Consider the following 16,478-nt stretch of genomic DNA (forward strand, 5'->3'; position numbering starts at 1 on the left):
CTTATTCCTATCAAACTGGGAGATCTCTTCTTGCATAGCTCCTGCCCAACTTGGATCTTTGATTGCTTCTTCAGGACATGTAGGTTCAATGGTAGGTACAAAGTTTACATGCATACAAAAATTGCGGGTTGCATGTCTTCTTGTTTTAACACCACTGGCCAGATTACCAATAATTTGTTCAATTGGATGCTCCTTTGTCAATCTAGTGTTATGAATAGGTGAGCTTATTGTGGAACACGCACCATCTTGATCATCAGCTGGCTCAGAGGAATGAGCAGCAGCGGGAGACAGCTGTTCATTATGAGTGTAACCAGTACCAGCTTGAGATCCTTCAGAACTAGTAGACCTATGCACAAGTTGTAAAACTTCAGTAGAGCCAGTAGGTCCACCTAGTTTAGACACAGATGGAACAGAGTGTTCTATCTCATCATCAGAGAACCCAGCAACATGGATTGGTGAGGGATTTGCTGCTGGTTCTTCTTCATCATCTAGAGCTTGCTGAGTTGGCTCTTCAAACAGTAACTCCTCATCTTCTTGACCAGAAGATGAATTAGGGGCAGTTTCATCAAATGTAACATTAATAGATTCTTCAAAACAACCCCTTCTTTTATTGAAAACCCTATATGCCTTTGACATGTTGGAATATCCAAGAAATATACCTTCATCAGTCTTAGCATCAAACTTGCCTAGCTGATCCCTATTGTTTAGAATGAAACAGGGAGTGCCAAATACATGAAGAAATGAAATTGAGGGTCTTCTGCCTTTGAGAACTTCATAAGCAGTTTTCTGATGTCTTTTCAAGTCATTTGCATCACACATGATTTCGAATGGTAAACTCCAATCAGGAGCTATCATGATGGGTGCATGTGTTAGTTGCTCCTTCAGATAGTTGAATGCTTTAATACATTCTTCATCGAAGACAAACGGAAATTCCTTTCCTAGGAGATGAGTAAGAGGTCGTGTGACCTTTGAGAAATCTTTAATGAAGTGTCGGTAAAAACTGGCGTGTCCAATGAAACTCCTTACCGCTTTTACTATCGTAGGTTCTGGAATTTTAATAATGGTCTCAATCTTAGCCTTATCAACTTATATTCCTGCTTTTGAAATCTTATGTCCTAAAACTATCCCTTCTTTAAACATGAAGTGGCATTTTTCCCAATTCAGAACTAAATTTGAATCTTCACACTGGGTGAGCATCTTGTCAAGGTTAGAAAGGCATGAATCAAAGGTACTACCAAAGACTGAGAAGTCGTCCATGAAGACTTTCATACAACGTTCAATCATGTCGTGGAATATCGCCACCATGCATTGCTGAAATGTAGCTGGTGCATTGCATAAGCCAAAGGGCATGCGTCAATAGGCAAATGTTCCATAAGGACAGGTAAAGGTTGTCTTTTCTTGGTCCTTTGGATCGAGGGGAATTTGGAAGTAGCCGAAAAAACCGTCAAGGAAACAATAGTATTCATTTCCTGATAGACGTTCCAACATTTGATCGATGAAAGGTAATGGAAAATGATCTTTTCAGGTTGCATCGTTTAGTTTACGATAATCTACGCAAACTATCCAACCGGTGACCTCTCGTGTTGGAATGAGCTCATTATTCTCATTTTGAATTATGGTTGTCCCTCCCTTTTTGGGTACCACTTGAACATGACTAAATCGAAAATGGGATAGATCAGACCGACGTCCAGAAGTTTGATTACTTCTTTCTTGATGACTTCTTGAATCATAGGGTCGACCCTTCTTTGCCTCTGAACTGATGGTTTGAAATCATCTTCCATGAAGATCTTGTGGGTGCAATAGTTGGGGCTGATTCCTTTTATGGCGGAGATCTTCCAAGCAATTGCCTTCTTATGTGATTTCAAAACTTGAATCAATTTTGCCTTCTCTTGTGGGGTGAGGTCTTTTGAGATGATTACAGGGAGTTGTGATTCTCCTTCTAAGAATGCATACTCCAGATTGTCGGGTAACTTCTTTAACTCCAATTCTGGAGGTTCCTCAACAGATGGCTTCATCCTAGCTATCTTCTTTCGGTCTAACGAGTCATACTTCTCCTGGAATTCTGATTCTTCAGTAGCAGTCACTGATGCTATCTATTCTTCATTTTTGGAAATTGTCCTTCTTAGTGCTTCCTCTTCAGAAACGTCTTCCTTAGTTTCGAAGGTTGGTTCAGGAATTTCCACGCAGTCCTCTTTTGACTGGGGTTCCTGATATACCGGAATGAAATCTGTTTCTTCATTCGATCTTCTCCTTATTAGAGGTAGGGAATGCCTTATCCTAGCGGTGCTATTCGGATAGCCTTGCCAATAAAATTACTTTCAGAGAGGGAATATTTGTGTTGACTAAGGTTTATGGCTGAATAAGTGTCGACATTTCCTTTAGGAGGTGTAAAGAAGAGATCCTTAGAAATTTGATCTTGACTACATATAGCCATGGTTTCTTCCAGGTATTTGTTGATGAGTTCTTGAAAAGAATCAGAGAGATTCACATCTTCTTCGTGAGGATGGTTCATGAGACGGTCAACATTGAATGTGATTTCTTCTCCTCCAAACCTTAGTTTTAATTATTTCTCGTGCACATCAATTACGGCCTTGGCAGTATTCAGGAATGGTCTGCCAAGAATGAGTGGGACCTTCGTGTCTTCCTTAATATCCATAATGACGAAATCAACGGGAAATGCTAACTTATCCACTCTGACTAGGACATCTTCAGCTATTCCTCGAGGAATCATAACTTATCTGTCCGCGAGTTGGATAGTCATTCTGGTAGACCTTAAGTCATTTAATTCTAGCTTTTTGAATAACAAATAGGACATTAGGTTTACACTAGCTCCTAAGTCTACTAATGCATTGCTAATTTAGACATCTTGCAGGTAGCAAGGTACCGTAAATCTTCTTGTATCTCCTAACTTAGGGGGAATTCCATGTTGTAACACTAATGAGCATTCTTTACTTAAGGTCAAGCTAACTATCTCTCTTAATCTCTCTTTGTTTGAAAGCAGTTCTTTGAAAAATTTAGCGCAGTTCGGCATTTCTACTAAAGCATCTACTAGTCGTACATTCAAATGCAAATTCTTGATAATATCCCAATACTTAGCGAATTGCGCTTCTTGTTTTTCCTTCCTAAGCCTACCTGGGAAAGGTATGCGGGTGCGCGAAATAACTTCCAGGGCTTTAGGAGAGATAGGTTCAGTGGATTGACAATTGGGTCAATTGACACAGGTTCCTTATCAGAAAAATCTTGTATGGGTATATTGACAGTTGTTTCTTTCCCTCCTCTAGTGATTACTAGGGCATCAAACTCACTACACTCTATATCAACTTTAGTGGTTAAACGTTTAAGCGTAAGCTGAAAATTTGTGATTGATTCTTCAAAAGTCTTTATCAAAGTGTCGAACTTATTTTAACATTCTATGACTTGAATATTTATCATGTATTGCTTTTTCATAAATTCAACTAAAATTTCCTTAGAGTGGAGAGTAGGTTTGTGTAACGGGAAGATTACATTATGGTCTGAGCTATTTTGCTGTTTATGTGCCCATCTAGGGTAAGGATACCTTAGATTGGTCCTAGCATGAAAGGACCCGTTCATACCGATTATAAACGATTCACAATAGTTGATTTCATTGCGAGGTATTTGACCTCTATATGATAAGTTTTACAAACATTGCATTCGTTTTGAAAAGACAAACTTTCATTTCAACGAAAGTTAACAGCATGCATACCATTTCATAATATATCCAAACTATAAATGACTTAATAATAATCTTGTTGAACTCAACGACTCGAATGCAACATCTTTTGAAATATGCCATGAATGACTCCAAGTAATATCTCTAAAATGAGTAAATGCACATCAGAAGATTTCTTTCATACCTGAGAATAAACATGCTTAAAAGTGTCAACCAAAAGGTTGGTGAGTTCATAGGTTTATCATAAACAATAAAATTCATAATTTTGATAGACCACAAGATTTAAATACAATAGACATATCTCGTGTACTAAACCATTTTTCATAATGCTTGGCAGAGTAGGTTCGTATCCTTTTCTCCCCCATAGGTTGCCTCGCGATTTTTAATAACCGTACACATATCTCATGTACAAAATATAATACACATAACCTGTGTATAAAAATCATTCTCTCGATACATAACATTCACTTTACTTTTATTGCTCAACATGGTAACCGACCTTAACATATAATGCGCATCAATAATATCCCCAAAATAGAACATCTCGTCTGTATAATATATAAACTTTGAAGTACTAAACACCACGCCCACTAGCTCTTCCGTCTAGTGAACATTCTGGGTGGGGGTGTTAAACCCGGTAGCTACCTTTAGGATTCGCGTGAATTAGGGCCATTGATAGTGCTCCAAATGAACATATATTTAGTAGCAATATCGTTCCAATATGTAAAGTTTTTAAATGTAATTTCCTTATTTTTAGTTGTAATAGTTAAATAAATAAGTGCGAAGACGAAAGACGCAAATCGCTCGAAAATGAAGATTTAAAGACAAAAACAAAGATTTGAAAGACCAAAACGTCCAAAAAGCTCAAATGTACAAGATACAATTAAAAAGGTTCAAATTATTGATGAGGAACGTCTAAAAATGACAAGAGTACAAGTTACAAAACGCAAAGTACAAAATATAAAATTGTACGCAAGGACGTTCGAAAATCCGGAACCAGGACATGAACCAACTCTCAGCGCTCGACGCAACGGTGTAAAAATTACGAGTCAACTATGCATAAGAATAAAATATAATATTTAAATAATTCATAATAAGAATAATATTAAATAATAAAAAGTTGTTAATTGAGCATAGTTCAGGGGTCGTAAATGAAAATTTCAAATTCTAATTTCCCTATAAAGCGATGATTTACGTTCGATGAAAGGGAGAAGATTTTTTTCCGATCTCTTTTTTTTCTTCTATCTTTTTCTTATTTTTCTATCTATCAATATCAATATCTATATTCTATATCTCTATCATAATGTTAACTTAATAAGATATAACAATAATCTTAATTTTAATTTTAAATTATGATAATAATAAGATTTATGATAGAGATCTTTTGAGTATGTAAGTCGAAATTCTGTCCGTGTAACGCTACGCTATTTTTAATCATTGTAAGTTATGTTCAACCTTTTTACATTAATGTCTCGTAGCTAAGTCGTTATTATGCTTATTTAAAATGAAGTACTCATGATGTTGGGCTAATTACTAAAATTGGGTTATTGAACTTTGGACCATAATTAAGGTTTGGGCAAAAGACCGACACTTGTGGAAATTGGATTATTGACTATTAATAGATGGGGGGTATTGTCTAATTGAGTGACAACTCATTGGAGTCTGTCGAACCTATCTTCAAATTAATTATCCTAATAATTAATAATGATTATGGTTGTCCTATTTAGTGACGTTCATATGGAATCTGTTATAATCATTTAATTAATCAATTGGGTTGGGTAATTGATTATTCATTCTGATCAAGTGGATGAATTAATATTCATAAATTAATTAAAACAGGGGTGGATTACATACAGTGATAACTGGTGTAATTATTGACAGAAGTGATAACTGCGTCACAGTTTAAATCCTTAATTAGTTGGAATATTTGACTTCGGGTATAAGGGTAATTTGACGAGGATACTCGCACTTTATATTTATGACCGATGAACTATTATGGACAAAAATCAGATAGACGTATCAAATAAACCAGGACAAAGGACAATTAACCCATGGTAATAAATTAAAATCAACACGTCAAACATCATGATTACGGAAGTTTAAATAAGCATAATTCTTTTATTATATTTCTCATCGTATCTTTATTTACTGTCATTTTATTACTCGCAATTTTATTTACTGTCATTTTATTTATTGTCATTATTTTACGCACTTTAATTATCGTCATTTATCTTTACGCTTAAAATATAGAATCGACAAACCGGTCATTAAACGGTAAAACCCCCCTTTTATAATAATATTACTACTTATATAATTATATATATTTTGTATAAATATAGTTAAAAATATAGTAAGTATCACCAGCTCCCTGTGGAACGAACCGGACTTACTAAAAACTACACTACTCTACGATTAGGTACACTGCCTATAGTGTTGTAGCAAGGTTTAGGTATATCCCATCCGTAAATTAATAAAACTTGTGTCATATTTTGTAGTATTTTGTATTAAAAATAATACTATTTCGTACCCTCACGCTACAACATCAAGTTTTTGGCGCCGCTGCCGGGGAGCGCTAAAACGCTATATTTTTAATTATAATAATATTGAAATAGAATATAATAATATAATAATATTGAAATAGAATATAATAATATAAAAATATTTAAGAATCTTTACGTAAATTTTTTAAAAAAAAAGTCGTATTTATTAAATACTTCAGGGGTATATTATGTAACTTATAATTAATAATTGCTATCATGTCGCTTTCATATGAATAGTAAATGAATTAAAAAAAAAAAAAAAAAAAGTTTTAAGAAAAAATTATAATTATAAAAAATTATTAATTTGTAAAAAAAAATCGTTTTTAAAAAAAAAAAAAAAAAATCGTTTTTTTTTTAAAAAAAAAAAAAAAAAAAAAAAAAAAAAAAAAAAAATTTGTAAAAAAAAAAAAAAAAAAAAATCGTTTTTTTTTTTTAAAAAAAAAAAAAAAAAAAAAAAAAAAAAAAAAAAAAAAAAAAAAAAAATATATGTATTTTTAAGACTTTGTTAAATAGTTAAGTTTTAAAAGTTTCTTTATTTTTATTTTAGTTTATAAAAATATAAGTTTTAATTTTAATATCTTTTATTTAATTAAAAAACAGAAAAATAGAAAAAAAAAAAAAAAAAAAAAAAAAAAGAAAAACGCGTAAAAACAAAAGCTGTCAACTGAATTCCTGAACCCCGCGACTCGCGGAGTTTTCCTCTTTATTTGCCGCGACTCGCGGAGGCCTTCTGACACACGGACAAAAACCCTAATCACGGGTTATTTTTAATTATTATTATTATTAAAACCTAATTATTATTATTATTATTATTAGTTTTATGTTTTATTTTTATTTATGTATTTAGTTTAAATAAGTTTTTATTAAATTGTAAAATTAATAGTTTTATTAAATAAATAATATAAAATAATATTTTTATAAAAATTGTACTTTTTACAACTTTTTGTATATTTTTATATTTTGTACCTTTTTAATCGTTGTAGCGTAACTTTTGTATTTTTAGCTCATATTTAATTTTAAACTTAGTTTTTGCTATAGTTATTTTTACTCCTAGATTTTTAGGCTTTGCCGTAGAATTCCTTAAGTGCTTTTTTTTCTTTAGACTAAGATTTAGGTGCTTTAGAATTTTGCGACGCCTTTTTAAGTTTTAGTTTCTTTTTAAGTTATTTCCATTTGGGATTTAGTCTTTTCCTGTAAGCTTTAATATTTTTAGACCTTTTACTATGTATCAATTATCATTCCAATTAGTAATTTCAATTTGCGATTATAATTTTAAGTTAGTTGTAGTAATAAGGTTAAATTAGTTAAGTATTTTTAAGTTTTGATAAGTTTCTTTTATTTTTCCGTCACCTTTTATTTTTCAACCATTTTTTATTTTTCGACATTTTTCGGCGCGCAATCTTTTTCTCTCTTATTTCTCGCCATTCTAGTTTTTAGGACTTAGAATTTTTTCTACTTCTTCTCTAAATTTCTTAAAATTACGAAAATTTATTTTAAGTTGTTAAATTGATAGACATCAAAATTTTCTGGTTCGTAGTAATAGTTGGATTTGTACGTGGACCGGGTTATTGGAGCCAAACAGTACTCAATTATATTGAGACCAAACGAATCCTGCCCCTCTGCTGCATCTTTTGGCTATTCGAAACGTGGGCAAAATCAGAAAAGTCTATTAATTGGATAACTTATTATAATTTTTCTTTCCTTTTTAAAAACTAATAGGATATTCAGTGAATGCACCGAGCAAGACGTTCGCCGCCGGTCATACGTTCACCACCTGTAACTCGATCAAGACATCTAGCAAATATTGTCGCCGTTGATTTTTCTTTAGACTCGTCATCAAGTCGACCGAGTACTTCAACTCAAATTTCCGATAATCCAGTTTTTGAAACCAATATCACAATTGAGAATCCGGAGAATACTCAGGGACAATTCCGAGACCCTGATCCATTAATTATTCCTCCGGAACCACCAATCATTCAAACAGAGATTGTTGAGGAAGAAACCATTAAATCAGAAACCTCTAGTGATTCAGATACAACACTTCCAATCATGGAAAATCTAGAACCTCTAAGTATGGAAGATCGAATGAGAGCTACACGCACGGGCCAAGGTCACGCCATTATTAAGCCAGAAGTTAATGCGCCAGATTATGAAATCAAAGGACAAATTCTACACATGGTAACTAACCAATGCCAATTCAGTGGTGCGCAGAATGAAGATCCTAACGAACACCTTCGTACGTTTAAAAGAATTTGTACACTATTCAAAATCCGAGAAGTGGAGGATGAACAGATCTATCTCATGTTGTTTCCCTGGACTTTAAAGGGAGAAGCCAAAGATTGGTTAGAATCGTTACCTGAAGGGGCGATTGACACATGGGATGTTTTAGTTGAAAAATTTCTTAAACGATTCTTTCCGGCATCTAAAGCCGTGAGACTTCAAGGAGAAATTGTTACGTTCGCGCAAAATCCAAATGAAACATTATATGAGGCGTGGACAAGATTCGGAAGGATGTTGAGAGGATGTCCTCAACACGGATTAGATACTTTTCAAATAGTACAAATCTTCTATAAAGGCGTAGACATCGCCACACGAAAAGACATCGACATAACAGCTGGTGGTTCCATTATGAAGAAAACCGCAACTGAAGCTTACAAAATTATTGATAACACAGCCTCCCACTCGCATGAGTGGCACCAAGAAAAAGATATCTTTCGATCATCTAAAGCGGCTAGAGCCGATTCTAGCCCTGACTTTGATTCCGTTTCCGCAAAAATAGATGCTTTCGAAAGACGAATGGAAAAGATGAATAAAGATATTCACGCAATACGAATCAGTTGTGAGCAATGCGGTGGACCACACTTATTGAAAGATTGTCACATTGAACCAACGATGGAACAACGAGAGAATGTTTCCTATATGAACCAAAGGCCGGGAAATAATTATCAAAATAATTATCAACCGCCAAGGCTAAACTTAAATCGAAATCAAAACATTCTTTACAATCCAAAAGGACCCGAAAATAACTGGTATAACCAACAAGGTCCGAATAACCAACCAACTCAAAACAACACTTTCAATCAACAAAGACCTGGCTTATATAAACCACAACAACAAACTGAAGAGAAAAAGTCAAATATGGAAGACGTGGTATTCAAGCTAGTTGAATCTCAAACACAATTTATTGAAACTCAAACCCAAACGAACGAGAGGTTTGATCAGTCATTAAGAACTCAACAAGCTTCCATTTTGAATCTTGAAAAACACGTAGGTACTCTTGCTAGCATGATGAGTGAGAGGGAACAAGGAAAGCTACCGAGTAATACTGAAGTAAATCCTCGGAATGAGAATGTTAATATGGTTTCAACGAATTCTGAAAAACCAGCATCAGAAGATGGGAAGGTTTTAGATGAGAGTAACAATGAAGAAGTTACACCACCACCACCCGAGTATGTAAAGCCAGTGGTGGCACCATACAAACCACCCATCCCGTTTCCAAGAAAAGGAGTTGAGTATGAGCAAGTGATAGGTAATAAAGATTGTGATACCTCTGGAAAGAAGAAGAAGAAAAAGAATAAGAAAGTGCAAGAAACAAAAGCCGTAAATATAAACCCGGTGAAGACAGTTCCACCAAAACCTCCACCTAGGGTAGGTGATCCGGGTGAATTTATTGTTCCTTGTCTACTTAGTGATTGTGTCATGTATGATGCACTAGCAGATTTAGGTGCGAGTGTAAGTGTTATGCCTCTTTCCTTATATAAGAGATTAGGTGTAGGTAAGTTAAGTCCAACGGATATGAGTGTTCGACTCTTTGATCAAACCATTAAGCACCCAGTTGGAATTGCTGACAACCTACCCGTTCAAGTAGGCAATTTAACCTTTCTAGTCGAATTTATTGTCATTGACATAGAAGAGGACCCAAACATTCCTCTAATTTTAGGTCGGCCATTCTTAGCGTCCACCGGGGCGTTATTTGATGTAGGAAATGGAAGAATGACACTTAAAAGTGGTAACAAATCTATCACCTTTATGATTCGAAAGTCTAAATCTCCACCAACTAAAACCGTTGAACCAGTAAAAACGATTGGTAATAACCATGTTGTTTTACCAACTCCAACGGTAGTGCTTAGCAATAATAAAACGCCTAAGTGTGGGGAAAATGAAGTAAAACCTAATGATGACTTGATAATAAAGAACCCCGTTGTTGATACGAAATTAAATGACCCCGTTATTAACAGTTCAATGAAGAAACTTTTTAAACGGGCTATTGATGCTAGAAGTAAGGGGAACTTTAAGTTATGTAACCGGTTAGTATCCAATCTATCGCCTAAAGAAAAGGTGAAGCTAGTTGAATTTTGGGATATTACGGAAGAAGCCGGGCACTGGCTTAAAGAAAAAGTCACGGATATGCAAGTTGATTATGGACCAAGAGAAATTGACGATGAAGTTAATCACAATTTCAACACCACAGCTACCTAAGTGTGGGGAGATTCAAATGTTCTAAAAGGAAAATGTTGTCGAGAGTTAGTTGTTCTGTTCTCGTGTAGTTCCGAGAATGGAATCCGATTGGTCTTTTCCGCTAGCAGACACTAAAGAACTAGTTTTCTCCCCCCATTCTGAATTTTTTTTTTAGGTTTTATATGAAATTAATATGCTTTTAAGTTTTGTGTGATATTTAAAAACAAAATTTACTTTAATTCATTAAGTTGAAAAAATGATTTCTAGAATTCGTCGTGAGTTGAAGACTAGGTCATTAAGCCGAAATTGCTTTACCCGAGGGTGGGACGGCAAATTTTGTTATCATTATTTTTAATTTTATTGATCTAAAGTATGCCAAAAAAATATTATATTTTATGAATTTTTGAACGTAGGGTAATATACTCAACTTCAAAAATATGTATATATATGTTTGTATTTTATATTATGTACAAAACAGGGTAGAACAACGCACTTTCAAAGACTAACATTAAGTTCAGCAATAGCTACTGATTTTGACGACAAGAAGCAAAATATCAAATGTGATGTAAAATAATATGCTTACAAACTGGGTATTTTTAATCACTTTTCTACACTAATCACCCTCATGAATTTATAATTATAGTCTGATTTCATGCAAATGAGGGCATTGCATGATCTCAAGTGTGGGGAAGGGTTATAAATCCTCTCGGGTTTGCACTTAGTTTATTTGTCAAATTTTGTGAAAATTTGAAAAATTTTCAACTAAATGAATTTAAAATCATGTTTATACATATTTATGAACGGTGAAAACTAGGTGATAATACCGAAATTATCGTTACCTCGAAAAGGACATAAATTGAGAAACACCCTAAAACGCTTGAATTCATTTAAAATGAAATAAAAGAAAATAAAAAGGCAAAGAAAGAAACTAAGTGTGGGAAGAATGTACCAAGTTATTCAATTTAAAACATATATCACATATTTTTGTACAAGATTATTGCAGGTACTTTTGTTTTGGATAATACTAATCAGTTTTACCCGATTTACTATAATACTTTTGAAAGAAAGATGGATCTACACGATGAATCAATTCCATCATTTGAAGGAAGTAAAGTCTTCCGAAAAAGACACGCGCTTCTTGATTTAGGTCATGAAGTTGTCGTCCAGACCAGCTGTAGGTTGACGAAAAATCTAGAAAAGTCATCTCTAAAATCAGCAGGAAATCCACGGACCTCAGCATCAAACAGGGTCGCCAAGTGGTCAGATTTATCCTAACCATGAGAAGGATTTATCTCGTACAATGGGGAGGCAACGTGCAAATTAGCTTGATAAGACTAATGAATCAGATCCCCAGAAAAGGATAATCTCCTTAAAGATTAAAAATCAGCTTTTAAGACTGATAATACTCAATCCTAGAGATTGACCTTAAAGATTGAGAATTCAAACTCATGGAATTCGATGATGTCTAAACTCGAGCTTGAACGAGAAAATATTTTGATCAAAAATACAAACCGATTTGTTTTCTGAAAAACCATTTTCAATGCGTTCATTACCATTGAACGTAAAATCCTAGGAATTCACCTGGAATTCATTAGGTCACCTGAACTAAATCGGGTGTCAACCGTAAGAACGGTGGTTGCATAGCATGGTCGGAGACAGGACCTTGTGCCAGACCGAAAAATCATAGGATGATCTTTACTATCGCTCCTACCAAGGATAGTTCTAGCATCCGACACGTTAAAAGACCATAATCATCTGCATATCACGGGACATTGCCTTAACAGTTTCTTGTTCATCGCTTTCCTTTACAACCGGACGGTAGTTTGCCGAAAGGTAATATACGGAACAAGTAAACTGGATGTGTGCTTTCCGATACCGGGATAGCAGTGGATTACACGAACCTAAATGTTTTTAGCCAAAATATTGATCCACAAATATATTTTGCAACACCAATGGTGGATCAAATCAGAAAACTTATCTAGGGTAAAATCTAGCTTGAATTTTCAAAAGATTAAATGTTTTCATAAAGATCCAATTTCCTTAAAGGATCTAAATTTTTATAGTCATGTGGGACTGTAAACCGCCTTTCAAATGTGCACTTTGCTTTGGAAACCGAAAGTAAATCGGCTATTTGATTGCAAGTGTCGTTGACCTAAACCCGAGGCAACTGTGGATGACACACCCACCTTTAACCATCATTACTGTCATTGTTTATACCGCTATATCAAAATCACTGATGTACAAAGTGTGATGAATAAAAAAGTGATTCATGTATGTTTTTATTTCAAGTTCTGTATTGCTTGAGGACAAGCAACGCTCAAGTGTGGGGATATTTGATAGTGCTCCAAATGAACATATATTTAGTAGCAATATCGTTCCAATATGTAAAGTTTTTAAATGTAATTTCCTTATTTTTAGTTGTAATAGTTAAATAAATAAGTGCGAAGACGAAAGACGCAAATCGCTCGAAAATGAAGATTTAAAGACAAAAACAAAGATTTGAAAGACCAAAACGTCCAAAAAGCTCAAATGTACAAGATACAATTAAAAAGGTTCAAATTATTGATGAGGAACGTCTAAAAATGACAAGAGTACAAGTTACAAAACGCAAAGTACAAAATATAAAATTGTACGCAAGGACGTTCGAAAATCCGGAACCAGGACATGAACCAACTCTCAGCGCTCGACGCAACGGTGTAAAAATTACGAGTCAACTATGCATAAGAATAAAATATAATATTTAAATAATTCATAATAAGAATAATATTAAATAATAAAAAGTTGTTAATTGAGCATAGTTCAGGGGTCGTAAATGAAAATTTCAAATTCTAATTTCCCTATAAAGCGATGATTTACGTTCGATGAAAGGGAGAAGATTTTTTTCCGATCTCTTTTTTTTCTTCTATCTTTTTCTTATTTTTCTATCTATCAATATCAATATCTATATTCTATATCTCTATCATAATGTTAACTTAATAAGATATAACAATAATCTTAATTTTAATTTTAAATTATGATAATAATAAGATTTATGATAGAGATCTTTTGAGTATGTAAGTCGAAATTCTGTCCGTGTAACGCTACGCTATTTTTAATCATTGTAAGTTATGTTCAACCTTTTTACATTAATGTCTCGTAGCTAAGTCGTTATTATGCTTATTTAAAATGAAGTACTCATGATGTTGGGCTAATTACTAAAATTGGGTTATTGAACTTTGGACCATAATTAAGGTTTGGGCAAAAGACCGACACTTGTGGAAATTGGATTATTGACTATTAATAGATGGGGGGTATTGTCTAATTGAGTGACAACTCATTGGAGTCTGTCGAACCTATCTTCAAATTAATTATCCTAATAATTAATAATGATTATGGTTGTCCTATTTAGTGACGTTCATATGGAATCTGTTATAATCATTTAATTAATCAATTGGGTTGGGTAATTGATTATTCATTCTGATCAAGTGGATGAATTAATATTCATAAATTAATTAAAACAGGGGTGGATTACATACAGTGATAACTGGTGTAATTATTGACAGAAGTGATAACTGCGTCACAGTTTAAATCCTTAATTAGTTGGAATATTTGACTTCGGGTATAAGGGTAATTTGACGAGGATACTCGCACTTTATATTTATGACCGATGAACTATTATGGACAAAAATCAGATAGACGTATCAAATAAACCAGGACAAAGGACAATTAACCCATGGTAATAAATTAAAATCAACACGTCAAACATCATGATTACGGAAGTTTAAATAAGCATAATTCTTTTATTATATTTCTCATCGTATCTTTATTTACTGTCATTTTATTACTCGCAATTTTATTTACTGTCATTTTATTTATTGTCATTATTTTACGCACTTTAATTATCGTCATTTATCTTTACGCTTAAAATATAGAATCGACAAACCGGTCATTAAACGGTAAAACCCCCCTTTTATAATAATATTACTACTTATATAATTATATATATTTTGTATAAATATAGTTAAAAATATAGTAAGTATCACCAGCTCCCTGTGGAACGAACCGGACTTACTAAAAACTACACTACTCTACGATTAGGTACACTGCCTATAGTGTTGTAGCAAGGTTTAGGTATATCCCATCCGTAAATTAATAAAACTTGTGTCATATTTTGTAGTATTTTGTATTAAAAATAATACTATTTCGTACCCTCACGCTACAACATCAGCCATACTCGTTTCTAATTCTTAGGTTACCAAGCAATAATAATCAAGGGGAGATATTCACAACAATTAGTGGCAATTATAACGTCCAACTAATTCAATAATAATCCACAGAACTTATGTATGCATAATAATTTATTCGAGGAATGTTTTCCTTGTGTCTATCTCGTCAAACATTTATAAAAGCATCTCAGTCCAAAAATATAGATTTCAAAGGCATTTAATAAAGCAGTTGTAAAACAGTTATAAAAACAGCGCATGTATTCTCAGTCCCAAAAATATAAAGAGTAAAAGGGAGCAAATGAAACTCACAATATGATATTTTGTAGTAAAAATATGCATACGACTGAACTGAACAATGCAGGGTTGGCCTCGGATTCACGAACCTATATATATATATATATATATATATATATATATATATATATATATATATATATATATATATATATATATATATATATATATATATATATATATATAATCGTAATTGAACAATTTCATATATTATAACTTATATTATATATATTTAATTTGTGTATATACATTTATAATGACTAATATTTATATATAATTATATTATTATATATATTTGGTTAATATTATATTAAAAATACTTAATTTGTTATATATGAATATCTATATAAAAATGTTAATGTGGTTAATACTTACTTATATATAATATCACTAAAAGTATATTTTTATATACGCAATGTTTATTTGGTAACATAATATTAATAATAGTAATAAAAGTTGTTTTTGATTATAATGATAATACTACTTATAATAATAACTATAAAAATAATGATTTTACAATAATAATAATAATAAATAATAATATTTATTTTAATATCAATAATGATAATAATACTACTAATAATAATACTATAACAATTTATATTTATTTTTGTATGTATATATATTTATTTACAAATAATGGTTTGTGAATCGTCGGGAATGGTCAAAGGTTAAATGCATCCATGTAAACAGTTCAAAAATTTTGAGACTCAACATTACAGACTTTTCTTATCGTGTCAAAAATATTAAATCGTATCGAGAGTTTGATTAAAAATTAGGCAAAAATTTTCGGGTAGGCACAGTACCTACCCGTTAAAGAAATTTCGTCCCAAAATTTGAAAGAGATCGTCATGGCTAATAATAAAAATGTTTTCCTAACAAATATGAGCTGATAAATAGAGCTTTATTACTGTTGGGTAATATGGATAAGATAATTCGATTACTCGAAGAGTACGGGTGAAGCTATTACAAAATAGTGAAATGAGAAATAAAGATTCGTCTTAATTTTTTACGTAGTCACGATTGAATTCCGGAATTCAAGAAATTTAAAGAAATCTTCTACCCAGAAAGAAAATATAATCGCACGATTTATTAGCAAACTGTTGGAATTACGGAAGAACAGAAATATCAAGGAAAATATTTTCGTGATATGCTTAGAGATTAAGTAGAATGAAAGAGTTATGTAACATGATTCATGATGAGGGTATGATCTGTGAACCATCATCACGTTCCATTAGAAATTCAGCATGACTTACTGTAATATAATCACGTTGGCCGGGCATCATTATA

Source organism: Rutidosis leptorrhynchoides, chromosome 3 (assembly GCF_046630445.1).
Source record: "Rutidosis leptorrhynchoides isolate AG116_Rl617_1_P2 chromosome 3, CSIRO_AGI_Rlap_v1, whole genome shotgun sequence".
Classification (NCBI taxonomy): Eukaryota; Viridiplantae; Streptophyta; class Magnoliopsida; order Asterales; family Asteraceae; genus Rutidosis; species Rutidosis leptorrhynchoides.